The 19,993-nt window shown below is 37.8% G+C and overlaps 1 protein-coding gene across 5 annotated transcripts in view; it reads left to right on the forward strand.

Moving 5' to 3' along the window:
• The first annotated feature begins 8,491 nt into the window (after positions 1-8,491).
• Positions 8,492-19,993, forward strand: part of ATF2 (activating transcription factor 2) — an 89,810-nt gene continuing 78,308 nt past the window's right edge. For 2 of the 5 annotated variants that reach the window (XM_080799101.1, XM_080799105.1), the window contains exon 1: positions 8,541-8,664. The gene's annotated coding sequence lies outside the window, so the exon portion shown is untranslated. Of the gene's footprint in view, positions 8,665-19,993 lie in introns of all 5 variants that reach the window. The other 3 variants (XM_080799102.1, XM_080799104.1, XM_080799103.1) reach the window with 3 other exon arrangements.

Raw genomic sequence — 19,993 nt, forward strand, 5'->3', positions numbered from 1 at the left:
ATTATAGAAATAGAGATAAAGAGGAGGATGGCCATTATTGCTGCATCCCCCCCCCCCCCACCCATTGTTGCAAGCTCCTTCACCTCCAGCTGAAGGTACCATTTGCCCTTTGTTCTCTTTTTCCCCTTTTGGGAGCCAGACTCTAAAGACTAGGACATTCAAAAACAACTGTATATACAAGGAAAATTAGAAAGTAACCACTCATGCCCAAGAAAAGAACAGACAAAACATTGTTTACACATCAAGCTAATCCTTGGCACAGAGACCGTATACAACAATCAAAAATAATACTAATAAAATAGCAACAATAAATCCTAGGGAAGGAGAATAATCTGAATGCCAGAGATACCACATTATTCAGATGTCCAGTTTGCAACAAGAACAAAAAAATCACAAGGCATTCAAAAAACAGGAAAGTATGGCCTATTCAAAGGGAAAATAAAAAAATCTTGGAGCAGAAGACCTGATGGCAGATCTAGATAAAGACTAAACCATAGTAAAGATGATAAAAGAACTAAGGAGGTGGAGAAAGTTTAAAAAATGATGTATGCATGAACTTCCTTATTCCAAAATTACTACCAAGCTGCAGTAATCAAAACAGTGTTAATGGCATAAAGACAGAATAGACCAATGGAATAGAAAGCCCAGAAATAAATCCTTGCATTTATAGTCCAATAATTTTTGACAGGAGTGTCTAGACCATCCAATGGGGTAATGATAGCCATTTCAACAAATGGTGCCTGGAAAACTGGATATTCACAAGCAAAAGAATGAAGTTGGACCCTTACTTAACAACATATACAGAAATTAACTCAAAGTAGATCAAAGACTTAAACATAAGACCAAAAATTACAAAGCTCTTAGAAGAAAACTGCAAAAACTTCAGGACACTGGGTTTGGCAATGATTTCTTAGACAAGACACCAAAGACACAGGCAACAAAAGAAAAAAATTAGATAAACTGAATATCATGAAAGTTTCAACATTTTGTGCAATAAAAGACATGCTCAAAAAGACAACACACAAAATGGGAGAAAATATTTGCAAATCCTCTATCGGATAAGGGATTAATATCCACAATATGGAGAGAAGTCCTAAAATTCAACAACAAAAACACAACACAATTTAAAAATGGTCAAAGGACTTAATAGACATTTCTCTGAAGATACTCAAATGGCTGACTGATAGATGAAAAAATGCTCACCATTACTAATCATTAGGGAAATGCAAATCAAAGCTACAATGAGATACTACTTCACACTATGGTATGACAACTATAAAAACAACAAAACAAAAATGTTGGCAAGGATATGGGGGAATTGGAACACTTATGCGCTGCTGGTAGGAATGTAAAATGGTACAGCTGCTGTGGAAAATAGTATAGTGGTTCCTCAAAAAGTTAAAAATAGAAGTGCCGTATGATCCAACAATTCCACTTATGGGTATATTCCCCAAAGAACTGAAAGCAAGGTTTTGAAGAGATACTTGCATTATTCACTATTATAAGTAAACTATGGAAGCAACCCAAGTGTCCATCGATGGATAAATGGTATAAGCAAAATGTGGTATATACATGCAATGGAATGTTGTTTAGCCTTAAAAAGGAAAGAAGTTCTGATAGATGCTACAATTGGATGAACCCTGAGGACATTATGCTAAGTGAAACAAACCTGTCACGAAAAGACAAACTACTGTTCGATTCACTTAGGTAGTTAGAGTAGTCAAAATCATAGAGACGAAAAAGAATTGTTATTGCTAGGGGCTGGGTGGGAACAATGGGGGCGTCTAGTTTAACAGGCATGGAGTTTCAGTTTTACAAAATAGACGGATGGTAATGATGGTTGCAAAACATTGTGAATACATTTTTTTAAGTTTTTATTTTTAAGTAATCTCTATACCCAACATGAAGCTCAAACTCACAACCCCGTGATCAAGATTTGCATGCTCTTCCAACTGAGCCAGCCAGGCGCTCCTCATTATAGATGTATTTAATATCACTGAAATATATACTTAAAATGGTTAAGATGGTAAATGTTGTTATGTGTATTTTATGAAAATAGAACAATCAAGGGCCCAGGGAGCACAATATGGTTCAGATCCATTTCAGTAAGAGCCAGTAAATAGACAAGAAATGTAAAGAACTTCAGAGTTCAAGCTCTAAGAGGTAAGGTAGTTGAAGGAATGGTAAAAATTTGCTGAGCAGCCAAAGTTAGGTAGAAATGAATGTCACTAAAGTTAAGTTTAAAGGATTATAGATAAACGGGAAATATCATTTGAGAACCAAAAAATATATACTCACTATTTGGTAATTTTAGCCCATGTGGTTTGGTTTGGGTGTTAAGTGTTTGAAAGGAGAAAACATCAGGACTATCCTCTGCAAAGCCTTCTAAGTACATGATTTCTATACCTGAAATTATGAGTTGTTGAAGTCTCTACATGCTAAGCATATACTAATTTGGTAATTTCACAGTATTACTCTATTGAAAATATTATGGACTTAAGACCTAAATACATAGTCCATCAATTACTTGCCAAATTCTATACATTATTAGGACCAAAAAAATTATTTTTCAGATCTAATACCATCCCCCTCTGCCTTAACAAACATGGCAGTTGGACTTTGTCTCTGCCAAAAACATTATGCCTTAGCTTGCTTTGATGTACAGATAGTTAATAAGTAGTAGTCAAAACTTATGACAGTATAGGATTTATAAGTGGTATCACAATTTTTACAGATTTTTTGAAGGTAGGTAGCATGAGTTTATATATACTCCTCTTTTCCCTCCACCCACCCTAATCCTACCCTCTTCTACTACACAAGCTCACCTGTGCATTCTTTCTGGTGATGTGTATATTAAAATATACTACAGCATTGCTACTCAAAGTGAGGTCCAGGGATCAGCAGTGTTGGCATCACTCCGGACCTTCTCAGAGATAGAGGTTCTAGAGCTTCACACCACACCTTCTGAATCAGAATCTGAATCTTAACAAGGATTCCAGGTGATTTGTATACACATTAAGCTTTCAGAACACTGTACTGGAATACAACAATTCTCCACATGCCTTGACTAGACTCCTTATCTTTCAAAAAGCTATCAACTCATTAATTGGGTAGGTTTCCCCCCCACCTTTTGGAATGTACTGCTAATCCAGTGATTCTCAAAGTGTGGTCTGAAAATTATGAGGGCCCTTAGAAACTTTCAGGGGGTTCACAAGTTCTTCCCTTTTCCACTGACATAGCCATGTGAGACTAGATTGTCATCAGAACTTCAACCAAAACAATATGATGCAGCAGATCAAATACGGAGATACAAAAATGCAGCTCCTATTAAGTGTGATGTAGTTATTTACAAAAGTGACTACAATGCCTTTCTATTTTTGTGTTGGAACATATATTTATTTTTTTAAATGTTATTTATGTTAACAAGTTATGGAGTACGGGTTCCCAAAATCAAAAATTAGAACCACTGGTATAATCTGTCAGTGAGAAAATAGGCTCCAGTATGACATTTCACTCAGAACTTTATAAGAACAGTTTTGTAAATTGAGGGTAACCTTCTATCTCTAAGTCACATCCTTTTAGCTATCTGTTTATAATCTCTAAAAATTGGCCCAGTTTCCTTGTAAGAATCTGCATTTCCTTCTCCTGAATGATGCAAGTAATCTATCTCCTCTTAGATGTTTAGTAACTTAGAGTTTCTTTTCCAAGGGAGCTTAAATATTAAAGAGAAGAATGACTTAAGATCAATAGGGACTCATAAATCCAAGGGCTTTTGATTGTTCTACCTACTAGCATGACGAGCATCCTACAACTGATCTTGGCAGAGACTTCTAAGAGGACCCATGGTTGCTGGCAGTGGCTATTTTTCAACAAAAAGCATTTAGTTAGCATTTCCCAGCCATAGAGATTCAGGATCTGCTCATCTTACAGGAGACTCCCAGGGTTTGCTTTCTCAAACGGTTATATAGTTCGGCTGAGTGTCTCAAATGCTGGACAGCTCGGTATTATCCCTGGGGGAATAATCTATCTAATTCTATCTAAAGCACAGCTCAAAACATTTATCTACCTCTCTAGAGATATTTAAAACATCTTTAGCTCTCAAGACCCCTAAAATTGTACCAAGGGAGTAAGCTTAGAATACTGTGTGTTATCACATTCCTGCTTTTTCTCCACAGTACTTACTACTGTTTAAAATATCATATTGTTTATAAATGTGTTGTGACTCCCCTCCTCTCCCATGAAAGTCTCCTTAAGGGATTGTGTCTTTTTGATAGTTGTAGCTGCAGGGCCAGGAACAGTGCCTGGCATGTTCATGCTCAACAAATACTGATACTCTAAATACTGATACTTCTATAGTTTACTATTCAGTAAACTATAGAAACAGAGCATTAGGTTGACATTTAACCTAAGAGGCTATCTCCAAGGTGAGAATGTAACCGGAGAGAGCAAGGTATTATTCTATGGCCTGGGAAGGTCCATATGACCAGGACTTTCTTGGTTTCTGGCTTAAGGAATTCATAGCTTTGCTATTATGTGGGCATCGGGATGACAGTTATGGGGAGTCATAAAGGGTAGACACTGGAATGCCAGACAAAATTCTTTATCCTAGGAGTGGTTCTATCTACCTGCATTGGTAACTTAATAGTGTGTGGAAAGCTAAGAGTAATGATGATAAGCCCTCTTTCAAGCGAGTGGGATGAGAAAGTGGAAGGAGGAGGCACTGCTACAAAAGATGGAAAGAAAGTGGGCTCTTAAATTCCATTCTCTTTCTTTGGACTGGTCTCACTGAGGCTGGCATAAACTAAAGTATGATTTGAAGATAAATGCAGCCCTCTAATCCCCCCCCCCCACAATGCCACACACAATTAATTACGGACTCTTTTGAGACCCAAAGACTGGGGGTGGGAAGTGGACAAGGACCCTCCTTGTACTTGAAATGTTCTGAATGAAAATTCCCATAGTGAGAACAGATTTTAGGTTACCTCTAACGTAGGCCATTTCAGGGATGTGCAAGAAAACCCTGGCTTGTCAGAGGGAAAGAAAAAAGATCTGCCATGAGGTAGAAGCTACAAAAAAAATCAACTAAAATGTCTAGAGCCATGCTGTCCTCATCTCATCACTCTGCACTGGGCTGCATCTTCAGGACACCTGTGAAAATGCAGAGGCATTTTCGTTGGCATGTCTGTCCAAGGCAGACATAAAGGATATCCTGGATATCCTGTGTTTTGTTTAGCTACAAACAGAAACTTACAAATAAAATCTTCCTTTTCACTCTATTTGTCATATATACATATCTGTGTATTTATATTTTAGTGTATTTAAATACTATATACTTAAGCAGGGTTTTAGTTGAATTCTTAAGAACCATAGCAGATTAATGGATTAACAACCACATAATAACTCTTCTGAACAAGGTAGAAATACCACGTTCTGTGGCACTTGGGAGGCTTTGAGAGCAATTAGAAGCCTCCATTGCTTGTTGCAGTATGTAATAATGGGCATTTCTGTGATAGAAATAGTTTTCTTCAAATAGCCTCTTGTATCTAAGGGATACCAATTTTATTCAGAAGTTATGCCGGGTTCTTAGAGGAGGTTCACCAGACCTCACTAATTTTCTTAGGAGTAAGTGGGGGTAGATGTATGTTTGGGATGATAAGATAGGCAAAAAGGAGGTCCAGAACAAATTTCCTGCATTTGCAAAAGAAGACTGTAGAGAATTTTAGAGCTGTTAGGGGATATTGAGGTGTGACAAAGAGAAAAAAATTGAAGAGCAAAGTGTTTTAAGAAGATATGGATACTGAGACTTACAAGTTCATAAGATCAGAACTGAAAATAATTAACTACATTCATTTGTCTAAGCTGAATGTTTTCTCCATTTGTAGAAAAGTTACAGTAAAGGAACTGTTGTGGAATTACAAATATATAAAGTAAGACACTTTCTAACTACTAGGTTGCCAACATGGTATGGAACAGATTTGCATCCTTTCCACCTGTCTTTCCTCTGTGATCTCCTTTATTTTTTCTCACTTTAAGTTTACTTTTTAAAAAAGAAAAGTAGTTAAAACTGCAACCTCACAACAGAGTACTATTTATATTACTATAATTCTTCTCTCTTCTATGAGGACTCTTGAAAGAATTTCCTTAAAATAACATGTTCCTCTAGTGTGTTATGTAGATATTTAACTACTTGACAAAAGACTGGAGAAGTAGGGATGAGGAGGAGAAATTTAAAACCAAACCTACTGCCAACTGAAAATGAATCAAAACTGGAGAAAATAATTTCTAATTTTTTATATAAGTGAGTGGAAAATAATTGTTTTGAGAAAATCTAATTGAAGCAAATTTCTTTTGCAATGCCATAACATTTATAGTTCTTTTTGAAAGTTGGAGAGAAGAAGCACCATTTTAGTGAATACATACTTGTCCTAACAACTTGTGATTGTCAGTTGCACATCTTGTCCATCATCATATTCAGTATCAATAATCTGAGCTGCTGAGGTTTAACTGATAATTAGTGCTACATGACACAAACACTGCTACAGTGTCACTGATAATAGATAGGGATAGTACTTTCATTTTAACTTGAGAAGTAAACAATGTTAATAATCTGGCTTCTTTCTGGTCTCTTGAATAATGAAATTAGTTTTAAAAGTGTGAGTTTGCTCACATATATGTACACAGGCCATAAACCTGCTAAAAGGTTCAGTGCCATCAGAATTTCACTTTTATGCCAGATACCATTATTGAACTGCACATTTATTAATTTTCAAATACAACACCCCACAATCTTCCAATAATTTCAGTTTCACTTTGATTTGGATGTTTGAGAGTGCATTTTATATTAATACACAAACTTTATTCATAATTTATAGTTACATAATAGGTGAAAAAAACAATGCATGTAAATAACTGGCTTTTAAAAAAAATAGTTAAAACAAATTTTTGCAGGAGCACCTGATCATGCTTTTCATTGTGCATATTTATTGAACAATCAATATCTCCCACACTTAACACTGAAATATTGAAGTTATACAGAGAATTATAGAGCAACTTCAAAAAGAAATATTTTTCAGGGCACCTGGGTGGCTCAGTGGGTTAAGCCTCTGCCTTTGGCTCAGGTCATGATCTCAGGGTCCTGGGCTCGAGTCTCACATCAGGCTCTCTGCTTGGCGGGGAGCCTGCTTCCTCCTCTCTCTCTCTGCCTGCCTCTCTGCCTACTTGTGATCTCTGTGAAATAAATAAATAAAATCTTTTAAAAAATAAAAAATATTTTCAGCACTATTCTTCTGTGTTTTCAGGAGTATATCTGTGTCTATTGCAGAAGAGTATATATGGTCTCTCTTGTGCCTCGTGTTAAATTAATCAAATGGTCTTCCTTCACCATCCTTTTTTAAACAGCGACTTTCAAAGCTTGACAGACATTTGTCATTGTAGCAATCTAGTGAGCAGTAGAGTAGTAGTATGGGAAGAGAGGCATCTCTATTCTATATTCTAATTTGGTGTCCTTTGGTCCTTTGTAAATGTTAATAAGGAGTTGCTGATACTTTGAAAGTTTGAAATGGTCTCTATTAAAGTTAATATATTTAAAATCTGTAACTACTAAGTAAAAGAAAATTGATAAAATAGAAAACACCTTATTATGGAAGATTTTCTTTTATAAACAACTCGCACTGTTTTAACTTACGGTTACATAGTGGAGGGCACTGTATTTCTTTTGGTAAGTTACTTAGAACATAATTATATGCTAATATCCTACACTGTACAAGGCGTTCAGGAGACGAAAGAATCAGTTTCAGTTATAGCTTAAATTCGAACAAATGCCATCCAAAGTAAAGGCTTTTCCTTTTCCTTTCAAAGCTGACTAATCTTGCTTTCCCGCTTTAAGCGCATAGAGGCCTTGCGGGTACTTTGCTGCAAATTCCACCTCTTCCAAACCTCAGCTTAACGAAAACCCCCGATCTCAGGGTTCAGAGTACCAGTAAAGTGGGTTTAGGCGCGCGCCGGTCTAACGTTTTGCCTCCTTCCTACCCTGGTCCAGGAAGTGACAGCAACAAGCTCGGAAGACTCATTGCGCTCCCTCTCCCGCCACTCGCAGGCTTTTCCAGAGTTCACTTTACTTCACACCCCTTCAAACCCTTCCCGCAACCCCAACATCCACCTGTTACAGCGTCCCACACCCACGCCAGTCTCCAGGCCCTGCCAATCACAGGCTTCGGCAGGGGTTACGGCGACGCCTCTCTCCTGGCCCTGTGGTCCCGCCCCCTTCCAGAATTGTTTCCCGCCCTCCGGGCCCTTTGTCCAATCGTCAGCTACTGAGTGTTCTTTGGTTCCCGCCCCCTCCTTCCCCGCTCTTCTGAGGTACCGCCCCCTCCCCTTAAGGCTGACGGAATCACCTGACCCGGAGGAGCTCCGTCGGAAAGAAGGCAAGAAGGGGCGTGTGTGTGGAGGGGAGGGGCGCGAGAAGAAAGGGGGGATGCCGGGAGTGGGGCGGGGAGAAGGGGGGGGGGGTTGTCAGTCCGATCTCGCGAGAGAGGACGGAAGCCTGTGGGAGCCCGTGGCCTTTAAAGTGCGGTTCAGCCCTTTCCTCCCGGGGTAGTTTGTAAACACTGCTGAGCTCGGGCTTCCTTGGCGACCGAGAGAAGCGTGAACTAGTGTCCTGGAAAGGTGAGTAGTGTTGGGGAGGAAGCCGTAGGACTGGAGACTGTAGGGATATGGAGAAAGAAGGCACTAACATGGCGACGTCGCTCACCGTAGTCCCCACCCCCAGCTTCCCATCACCTCGGGCGCTCCTGCCTCAGTGCCTAGCCCTCGGGGCGACTGAGGCTGTACTGCCACCTCAGCGGCTCGCGCGGCGTCGGCTTCGGGAGCCCGACGGGCCGGGCGGGACCGTTAGGTAACTGGCATTCGTTGTTCCGGCCCCTCCCCGATCGCGCGCTTTCCTAACGAAGAGGAAAAAGGAATAACGGCTCCTCTTAGACCCCTCCCCCCGATTTATCTTCCCCTTCTCTGGTTAGTTCAGGGGTCTCTGGGCCCCACCTCGGATCCGCGGAGGGTGCTGGGAGACCCCCTTCAGTCCTTGGATTAGCAGGGAAGAGGGCCGGCTCTGGTCTCCCCACCCAAGACTCAGTGGTTGGGGACTGTGTGTAGGTGATGGTGGACGGGAGGAGGATCGGGAGGCGCAGCAGAAAATAGGGTCAGGGTCTCTGCCTGTGATGGAACATGATGGAACAAATGGTGTGGAGAACCTGTGAGCTAAAAGTCTTGGCCTTTTCTGTCCTTTCTGCCCCCTCACACTCCCGCCACCCCCCACTTTTTTCCCGGTGGGGCGGGGCTGAGGTGTGGGTGCAGATTGATTCTGGTATTTTCCCCCATTTTTTACCTCCCTGAATGGACTGCAGAGCGTCTGTAGGGAAATAACCTATGCTTTTTATTGATGCCCTAGGGACCAGGGCCGAGAGATTGTGTGTATGTGTGTGTTGTGTGTATTTTCTGTGTTAGCTCGCTAGAAGAGGGAGAAGGCGGAGGAGCTGGGGACTATTTTTGTGTCCTTAAGTAGTGTAAAATTGCCTTTGCTCAATGGGGAGTTTAAAACTGGCTGAAGCCAACAGCAAAACTCCTGTGAATATAATGGAATAAAAAGGATTACACCTCGTGGACCTTCACCTTACTGACTAATACCTATATTATGTGAAAGTTATAATTTCTTAAGAATTTTAAATGATGGAGACTAACAATAATGTGCATACTTGGAAATCAAAACAAAAACTATTCCTGAGTGCACTTTTGGTCCTTTGTGAAGAAACCACTGCCTTACAATGCGTAATTTTTAAATAGCCATGTAACCTTGGTCTATTGTAACAAAACTGTAAAGGTGATAAGCTTGTTTAAAAGTCAGCCCTGCAGAGTTAAGTGACCTGGAAGACAAATACAGTAGCAGTTACATCTTGTAATTAAATTTGTTACACTGACTTGAGGAATCCACTGTTGCCACTTTTCAGAACTGCAGGAACATCTTTATAAAGTGTGTTTTAGAAAACAGAGATGCCCTTCTGCAGATAAAGAAGAGTTAAGGATGTTCTTGAATCTTTGGTCATCAGTAATTGAATAACAAAAATCCTAGTCTTTGTAATTTATAAGAATCTTAAAAATTTATGGTGTTCATATGCTGCTTTCCTAAAACCTGTTTTATCTTGTTTTGAGAGGATTACTGCTGTTAAATTTTTAATTATTTGAAATATATGGCAATTTAGAATATAGGTGTTTGTATTTGTCGGGAATGAGCTTTCAGGAACTCTGTGTTTAAGGTTCACATGCCTTCTGTAGATCGGATTGCATTTCCTGGAAATTTAAAAAAAATAACCTTATTAGGATGTTATTTCATCTTTGGGTACTTTACCATAATCTATTAAATGTGTAATCCAGAAATTCCTGTATTTACTTTACTTGGAGTATTTGTTTCATATATTTAAACTAAATTAACTGTAAATATTAAGGTTACTATGTTAGCTCTGTAACAAATAATTTGGAGGAATGCTTTTTCTTGGTATTCAGGATTTGAAAGCTTTCAATATCATTTTTAAAGATGTGCTATACATCAGATGTCTACAATAACTAGCATTAAGTCTCAAGAAATTATCTGCATTTTTCCTACCTAAATGTTTGTGTTTTGAAAAAGTTGAGTTTTAGTGATTTAGATATTCTCTGCTGGTAAATTGTTAGATCATGTTAGATCAAATGTGTAGATTGTATCTGTGTCATCTTGGGCAGATAATACAATCTCTTTTCAAAAACCCATTGAATAGGGGTGCCTGGGTGGCTCAGTGGGTTAAAGCCTCTGCCTTCGGCTTGGGTCATGATCCCAGGGTCCTGGGATGGAGCCCCACATCCGACTTTCTGCTCAGCAGGGAGCCTGCTTCCTCCTCTCTCTCTCTCTGCCTGCCTCTCTGCCTACTTGTGATCTCTGTTAAATAAATAAATAAAATCTTTAAAAAAAAAAAAAAACCATTGAATAACAAGAATTCAATAGTAAACTGATCCTTATAAAAAATAAATACATTAGTACTTGTTATATTACTCACAGTAATTAAAATGTACTGTAGGAAAATAATAAATCTGCATTGTTATAGTCAGTAATTTATCTTGGTGTTTCTGTGTTTATCCTTTAACTCCCATCAGTTCCTTGAGACTAAGGGTCTTACCCAAAATACTGCATGTTTTCTTAATGAAATTCTTAATGAAGAGGCATGTTAGTATTCACTATTTATGTCCAGGGAAAAACCCACAAAATATTTTATGTTTTTCCTCTGTTTCTTGAGCTCAAGATTAAAAAGATAGAGTAAAATATAATTTCATAAAAATTTAAGGAAGCTTGTGGAACTCTCTGGCTAACAATAATTGGAATTATTTTATGTATATTACTATAAACGTGTCATGTATTATATAATTATAGATTCCCATATATTATATATACTATTTTCATTTTAACAATCTTGAAATGTATATTCATTTACATTTTTAAGTATGTTTAAGTGATGCTTTTATTTTTTTCCCTTCTTGGCATTTTGGCAGTGGTAGTAGAGTGTTACAAACTTTTTTTGTAACAAGAAGGGATGTAAATAGAGTGCTTTTGGGGCAAGGTTATTCATCCAGGTCTGCATTGTCTATCTTAACAAAGATAGTGATTCTCATTTTTTTTTCTGTCTTAATACCCAAGGAATAGAAACACCCCCTACAGTAGTAGTAGCTTATTACTGCAGAGATTCTCAACAAGATAAGTAGGGAAAACAGGGTGGGAATGATTACAATTGGCAAAAAGCCAGTTGGCAAAACACCAAGTGTATTTTGGTTCTTTGGCTAGTAGTGTATATCTTTATCTATACTACTACCTTAATTTACAAATTCCCTAGATGTTCTTTGGTTTGCTTACCTGAACCTAAACTTTTGTCGTTCCAACTTCATAGTTCTTCCAATTTTATAGCTTTGTTTTTTCTAATTCTTGTGTGGGGGCTAGTGTGTTTCTATTTATTTGAATACTTAAAATAGTGTTACTAGAAATCAACCACAAGTTTGCCCTACTGATAAATAACTTTTCATTATTTTTGTTGCCTTCTAATTTCTGTATATAATAGCTTTGACAGAATTTTATTAGTTACCATTATGTTTTATTTTTAGAGCTTTAGCATTTTCCCATATTGCCTAACCTTCGTGATATATAATGCATGATAGTTTACCAGTTGGCCATTAAAATTTCTTCTATTTTAAATGCCCAACAGAAGAATGATTGTTTTCAGTTTCTCTTTTAGCACTGAATTGAGCATCCCTATGCGTCTTTTTACTTATTTTGAATTGTTTCTGTAGGATACTAATCTCAAGTGAAATTACTAGGTCAAAGGATATATATTTAAAAACAAATTTTTTAAGATTTCATTTATTTATTTGAGATAGAATGAGAATGAGAGAGTACAAGCAGGGGGAGCAGCAAGCAGGAGAAGCAGGCTCTTACCCGAGGAAGCAGCCCAATGCGGGACTTGATCCTAGGACTGGAGGATAATGACCTTAACTGACTGAGCCACTCAGGCGCCCCAGGTCAAAGGATATAAATGTTTCTATATTGCCAGATTTTTGCCTCTTCAAAGAGTTGATAGAGCAAGTCTATACTGTCAGGAGAATCTGAGTACACCAACTTTATCATAATTTTACCAACTTCAGAGTTGTGCCGATTAATAAAGTGAGATTGCATAATTAGGAATTATTAGTGGGAATAAGTTGCATTATTTAGCAGTTTTGTTTAGTAAACCGTATCAGTCTCAAGTTACTTGCTTACCAGTGATCTGTGTGCTGAGACAGATAATGTATATTTTATATTTTCTTCATTTCTCTATTTCTCATATAGATTACTTGACATAAAGAACTTGACAGTATAGTAACAGTAATCCTTAAATTTGATGTAGTTTTACATGGTTTACATGTTGGGTGTTTTATGCTAGTTTACTTTGATATAAGAGCTTTTTAATCTATAGGTTTATGAGTTATTGAAATTCATAATGGCATTTATTTCCAAATAGGTAATCCTTGAAATAAAGAATGTGTATGTTATAGCCCGATTGAGTTGTTTCCTTAGTGTTGTCTTCTGGTGCATAGTATGCATATAATCAATGTTTTAGGGTACTTATTAGGAGCCAGATTGTCATGGGTCTGCCACTTATTATCTGTATCATCTTACTATCTGGATCATCTTCTCTGTGCTTCAGTTTCCTTAATTTTAAAGATAATATTTAATTCATAGTGAAACCTTTCATTCCTCCCTTTTCAGAGTGGAAGAGGTGATTAAATAAAATACATTTCTAATGTTTGTTCTTTTTTTTAGTTCTAAGTTTTTATTTTAATTCTAGTTAGTTAACCTAGTATTAGTTTCAGGTGTGCAATACACTATTCAGAACTTCCATATATAACCCTGCACTCCTCACTACAAGTGCACTCCTTAATCCTCATCACCTGTTTAGTCCATCCCCTCCACTCGTCGCCTGTTCTCTGGTAACTGTCATTTTTCTATAATTAAGAGTCTGTTTCTTGGTTTGTCCTCTCTCATTTTTTCCCCCTTGTTTTGTTTCTTAAATTCCACACACAGGTAAATCATATGATATTCATCTTTCTCTGACTGACTTATTTCACTTAGCATAATACTCTGTAGTTCCATCCATGTCATTGCAAATGGCAGGATTTCATTGTTTTTTATGGCTGAGTAATAGTCCTCTGTGTGTGTGTGTGTGTGTGTGTGTATATATATCACATCATCTTTATCCATTTATTTATCAATGGACACTTGGGATGCTTCTGTTGTAAATAATGCCACTATAAACATAAGGGTACATGCATCTCTTTGAATTAATGTTCTTGTATTCTTTAGGTAAATACCCAGTAGTGCAATTGCTGGATCGTAAGGTACTTCTGTTGGCTTTTTGAGGAACCTGCATACTGGTTTCCACAGTGGCTGTACCAGTGTGTATTCCCACGAGCAATGCACAGGTGTTCCTTTTTCTCCACATTCTCACCAACACCTGTTATTTCTTGTGTTGTTGATTTTAGCCCTTCTAAAATGGGTGTGAGGGGGTACCTCGTTGTAGTTGTTTTTTTTTGTTGTTTTTTTTTTTAAAGATTTCATTTATTTACTTGACAGAGAGAGATCACAAGTAGGCAGAAAGGCAGGCAGAGAGAGAGAGGGAGAAGCAGGCTCCCCGCTGAGCAGAGAGCCCAATGCGGAGCTCAATCCCAGGACCCTGAGATCATGACCTGAGCCGAAGGCAGAGACCTAACCCACTGAGCCACCCAGGCGCCCCCCTCGTAGTTTTGATTAGCATTTGCCTGATAAGTGATGATGAGCATCTTTTCACATGTCTGTTGGCCATCTGTATGTCTTCTTCTAATGGCTTTTGAATTCTTTATTGATTATTCAACTAATGTAACTGTACCATCAGTTCTCAATCACAGTGTTGAGAGTAACTTGTGTCTTTTAACATTTGTAAGGAAGGTTTTAATCATCATTGACACGCTGTTGGATTGAGGGTTGTTCCTTTAGTAATATCTCACTTACTTTTGATATTCTTTGAGAGGAAGAGCGAGAGAGCTTACTGGTGTTGCAGTAGGAATTATACATAATCTATACCCTATCTTATTTGTGCTCTCTTCATAATGAGAAAGTATCAATACACTCTTTTTTAGTATATGTGCTGCTGAAGCAAGCACTTAATATCCTCTTAATAGTAATGATAACTAGGACTTACTGTAATTCTTGGTGAGCTGTGAATTTCTATTTTCTTTTTACCTTCACAAGTTTTTAGTAAGCATACAATAATAATAAAAGATACAAGAATATAATTATAATAAAAATAATAGATAAGTACTTTTTTTTACATCTACTTTTAGAAAAATAATGCTGTGGGCAGTATTTTGTATAACAGATGCGATTATCAAATCTAAAAGGATATTATTAGTAAAAACTTGGATTAGCACTGTTCATATTCATAACCATTAATCTGTAAGGTCTTTTTATTTGTGTGGGTTTTTTTTTAAGATTATTTCCTTTTTTTAAGATTTTATTTATTTGTCAGAGAGAGAGAAGGGAGCATGTGTACAAGCAGGGGGAGGGGCAGGCAGAGGGAGAAGCAGATTCACTGCTGAGCAAGGAGTCTGATGCAGGACTCCATCCCAGGACCCTCCTGGGATTGTGACCTGAGCTGAATGCAGACACTTAACCTACTGAGCCACTCAGGCATCCCTAGATTTATTTATTTTATTTTAGAGAGGGAGAAAGTGTATGTTTAGTAGGGGAGGGCAAAGGGAGTGGGGAAGAGAGAATCCTCAAGCAGACTCCCTGCTGAGTGCGGAGCCTGACACAGTGCTGGATCCCACTACCCATGAAATCATGACCTGAGCCGAAACCAAGAATCGAACACCTAACCAACTGAGCCACCCATGTACCCTTGTATTTGTGTATTTCTAGTGTTTTGTTGTGATTTTAGGCTATAAGACTAGAACTTGCTTACCTTATATCACCTAGGGATTAGAGGTCTGGGAATAATTAAGACTCACTTTAAAAATGAAGTTTAACTTAAAAACTGATTTTTTTATTAACGGATATTTTGATATATTGGGTTGGTCTCAATATTGGCATATTTATAATTTCATGAATACAATATTGGGAAAAGTCTGAGGTGTTCCTTATGTGTGCCATCAACTTTGAGGAATTTCGTCAAAACGCTTATATACTCTCGGGAATTAGGGATATGTGTGAAGAACATCTGTCATGTCTGCTGCGAGTGGGGCAAAATTAAAAGCTGCTTTTCTCATTAAAGCTGGGCTTCTGTTTTTCACACTTCTGAGGTGTTTGATTTCCTTACATAGAACTAAACATTATATATCTAATAACCTTATGGGATAACATCAAATTCATGGGTTAAAGACTTAAAGCCTTTTGTTCAAAAGTTAAACTAAACATGTAGTTCTCATTTGGGGCTTTAAAGAAGGTAGTAAGATTAGGATTGATTAAGCATAAGGAAAATGTACATTTAATGTCAAAGTAAAATACAGAATTTGTAATAAGCTTAATAGATACCATGTAAGCACCATGCGCTATACCATGTATTTTACATGTATTGTTATCTTTTTTTTTTTTTAAGATATTTATTTATTTGATAGAGACAGACACAGCGAGAGAGGGAACACAAGCAGGGGGAGTGGGAGAGGGAGAAGCAGGCTGCCCGCTGAGCAGGTACCCTGATGTGGGGTTCAGTCCCAGGACGCTGGGATCATGACCTGAGCTGAAGGCAGACGCTTGACAACTGCACCACCCAGCCTCCCCATCCTTTATTCTTTTCAACAACACTAGAAGTAGTGTATTATTTCTTACCGTTGAGGATCATAGTGAACTCATACCATTCAGAATTTTTCTAATATAGAAAGTCAAAGGTACCTTAACCTTGAAAGGGAGTAAAGTCCTACTAGCTCATAGTTACAGGTTTTCAAACTCTTAGGTTCCAAGTTTTGTTATTATGACCATAGTGATGTTCCCAGGACCCCAGGATTGCTCTAGGATCGCTTTTTGCATTTTGTGGCTCTTGACCAAGATATAGGAAGAAAATTAAAGCGCAGAGTTATGTGTGTATATAAGGTATTGCTGCCCCTGAAGCCTTGTGACACAAGCCTACCCTCCTGGGTGCCTTACTCATTAACATTTTTACTCACTCTGTTAATGTCCTCTTCCTGCATCACAAATTACCACATATTTTGCATCTTAAAACAACACAGATTTATCTCACAGTTTTTGTAGGTCAGAAGTCCAGGTGGGCTCAGCTGGGTCTTCTGCTTAGGGTCTTAAAAATCCAAAATTAATTAGTTGGCTGAGCTGTATTCCATGCTAGAGTGTCTGGGGAGAAAATCCACTTCCAGGTTCATTCAGATTCTTGGCTAAATGCAGACTCCTTGTGGACTGATAACCAGTGTTGGTATTTGCTCTTAGAAGCTGAAAAGCTGGGATGCCTGGGTGGCTCAGTGGGTTAAGCATCAGTATTGGGCTTCGGTGGCTCAGGTATTGATCCCAGGCTCCTGGGACCAAGTCCCACATCGGGCTCCCTGCTCAGTGGGGAGCCTGCTTCTCCCTCTGCTTGCTGCTCTGCCTACTGGTGCTCTCCATCTTTCTGTCAAATAAATAAAATCTTTAAAAAAAAAAAAAAAAAGCTGAAAGGCTTTCAGTCCTGTCCCCTCCAGTAATGGCAAAACAAGTCTCCTTTATACTTCTAGTTTTTGTGACTTATGCTACTACTGAATCTCTCAGAATTCAGACAGAGAAAGTTTTCTGTTCTTAAGGGCTCCTGGATTGGGCCACCTGGATAACCCAGAATAATCTTCCTGTTTTAGGAGTTGTTATCTTTTTACATCTTCAGAGTCCATTTTGTAATGTAATATAACTATTCATAGTTTCCAGGGATTTGGGTGTGGACTACTTTGTGGGACCATTCTACCTATTACACTCAAGTGCTCCTGAAAAGAAATTTGATAAACTTTGTACCCTTGCACATTTCTAAGTTGAATCTTAAAAGTTTTCATCTTAAGTTTAAAAAGTTGAAAGAAAGTACAATTTCTGGCTTTTCTAGATACTAACACTATTTTTTGTAAGTACCTAATGTCAGTAGCGATTTGATGATGTCATTTTAAAAAACACTAGAATTAATCTTAAAAGTTGGAAATTTTCATTATTCCTCTTATTGACCGTCTATTTAACTTCCACTTCTCCAACATAATTTTATTTGAATCCAGTGGATTTTTAAGTTTTAAAGTATTGATACCTTTTCATACCTCTCTGCAATAAATATAAATTGAACTTAGATGATTAAGTTTCTTATTGATTTCTTTTCATGGAGCTCTCTTCAGACAGATATTGAACAATATTTTGAGAATGGAAGAAGCAGTCATTAAATGAAAAGTTTTTATTTTCCTGTCATCACACTAGACAGTATATATGAACTCAGAACATTTCTAAACACAGGACAAAATGCCATTCTTAAGAACAGTGCTTTAACAGAAATACAAGACAGGCAAAGACACAAACGTGAGGTTTAATGGTGCCTGAATTAAGGTAGGCTTTAAGACACTTTTTAAATAATCCCCTTGTTTGGTTCTGTGGAGGTTTTACAACCTGGGGCAATGCATGGTAATGAGATTTGGATGGGAAGTGGGAGTTTCTTTTGAGCTGTGGAAGGATGAGGATTTAGGGAAAGTAGATCATTTTTAGGAAAGAAAACATAGGGAAATACAGATAGGAAATTTTCTTACAATTTATCCTTCTCAGGTGTCCCTTGGAATACATTAGTGTACCTTCAGTAATACATAAACCTGTTTGAATACTACCTTGAAAAGACTATCCTCTTCCTGCCTAGGCCCTATCCTCCCACAAGGCCAGAAGCCCATGAGTCTTCTGAGTCCATGTCAAGAGAGACTTAGTTCCTTTCTCAAATGAATATTTACTTTCTGAGCCTTGTTTTTTGACACAATACCTGCTTCCCAGAATATTTACCATTAGCAGTGTTTGCCTCCTTCAGCAGAGCCCATTCCCCTTAACCACAGGTTAATTATATCCAAATATAGGTATACCTTAGAGATATGGTGGGTTAAGTTCCAGACGACCACAATAAAGCAAGTCAGATGGATTTTTTGGTTTCCTAGTGCATATAAAATTTATGTTTTCACTATGCTGTAGTCTATTAAGTGTGCGCTAGTATTATTTCTTTAAAAAAAATTTACATGCCTTAATTTAAAAATACTTTTTGCTAAAAGAAAAGCCAACCATCTGAGCTTTCAGCAGGTTGTAATCTTTTAGCTGGTGTAGGGTTTTGCCCATGGTGGCTGTTCACTGATGAGGTGGTGGTTGCTGAAGGTGGGGTGGCTATGGCCATTTCTTTAAGTAAAACATCAATGAAGTTTGCCCACGAAGGAACTTTCAAAGTTGGAGTCAGTCCTCTCAAATCCAGTCACTGTTTTTTCAACTAATTTTATGTAATATTCCAAATTCTTTGTGATCATTTCAATAATCTTCATAACATCTTTACCAGGAGTAGATTCGATCTCAAGAAAATCACTTTCTTTGCTCATGCTTAAAGAGCAGCTCCTCATTTGTTCGTTTTATCATGAGATTGAAACAGTTCAGTCACATCTTTAGGCTCACTTCTAGTTTTCTTGCTGTTTCCACCACATGTGTAGTTAATTCCTTCCCTGAAGTCTTGAACCCCTCAAAATCATCATGAGAGTTGGAGTCAGCCTCTATTAATGTTGATATTTTGACCTTTTCCCATGAATCACAAATGGTCTTAATGGAATCTAGAATGGTCAGTCTTTTCTAGAAGGTTTTCAATTTTCTTTGTCTAGATCCATCAGAAGAATCACTATCTCTAGTAGCTACAGTTTTATAAAAAATGTATTTTTTTTAATGTATTTCTTAAGTAAGACTTGAAAGAATTACTCTTTGATCCATGTGCAGCAGAATAGATGTGTTTAGCAGGCAAGAAAACATTAGTCTTGTTACACACCTCTTAAGCGTTTTGGGGTGTCAGGTGCATTGTCAACGAACAGTAACATTTTGAAAGGAATCGTTTTTTCTGAGCAGCAGTTCTCAACAGTGGGCTTAAAATACTCAGTAAACTATGTTGAAAACATGTGCTGTCATCCAGAATTTGTTCCATTTATAGAGCACAGGCAGAGTAGATTGAATGTAATTGTTGAGGGCCCTAAGATTTTCAGAATGATCAAGGAGCATTGGCTGCAACTTAAAGTTACCAGTTGTGTTAGCCCCCAACAAGAGAGCCTGTTCTTTGAAGCTTTGAAACCAGGCATGAACTTTTTTCTAGCTATAAAAGCCCTGGATGGCATTTTCTTCCAATCTAAGGCTGTTTCATCTACATTAACATTAAAAATCTTTTGTTTAGTGTAGTTACCTTCACTAATG

The sequence above is a fragment of the Martes martes genome, assembly GCF_963455335.1.
Source record: "Martes martes genome assembly, chromosome: 3".
NCBI lineage: Eukaryota > Metazoa > Chordata > Mammalia > Carnivora > Mustelidae > Martes > Martes martes.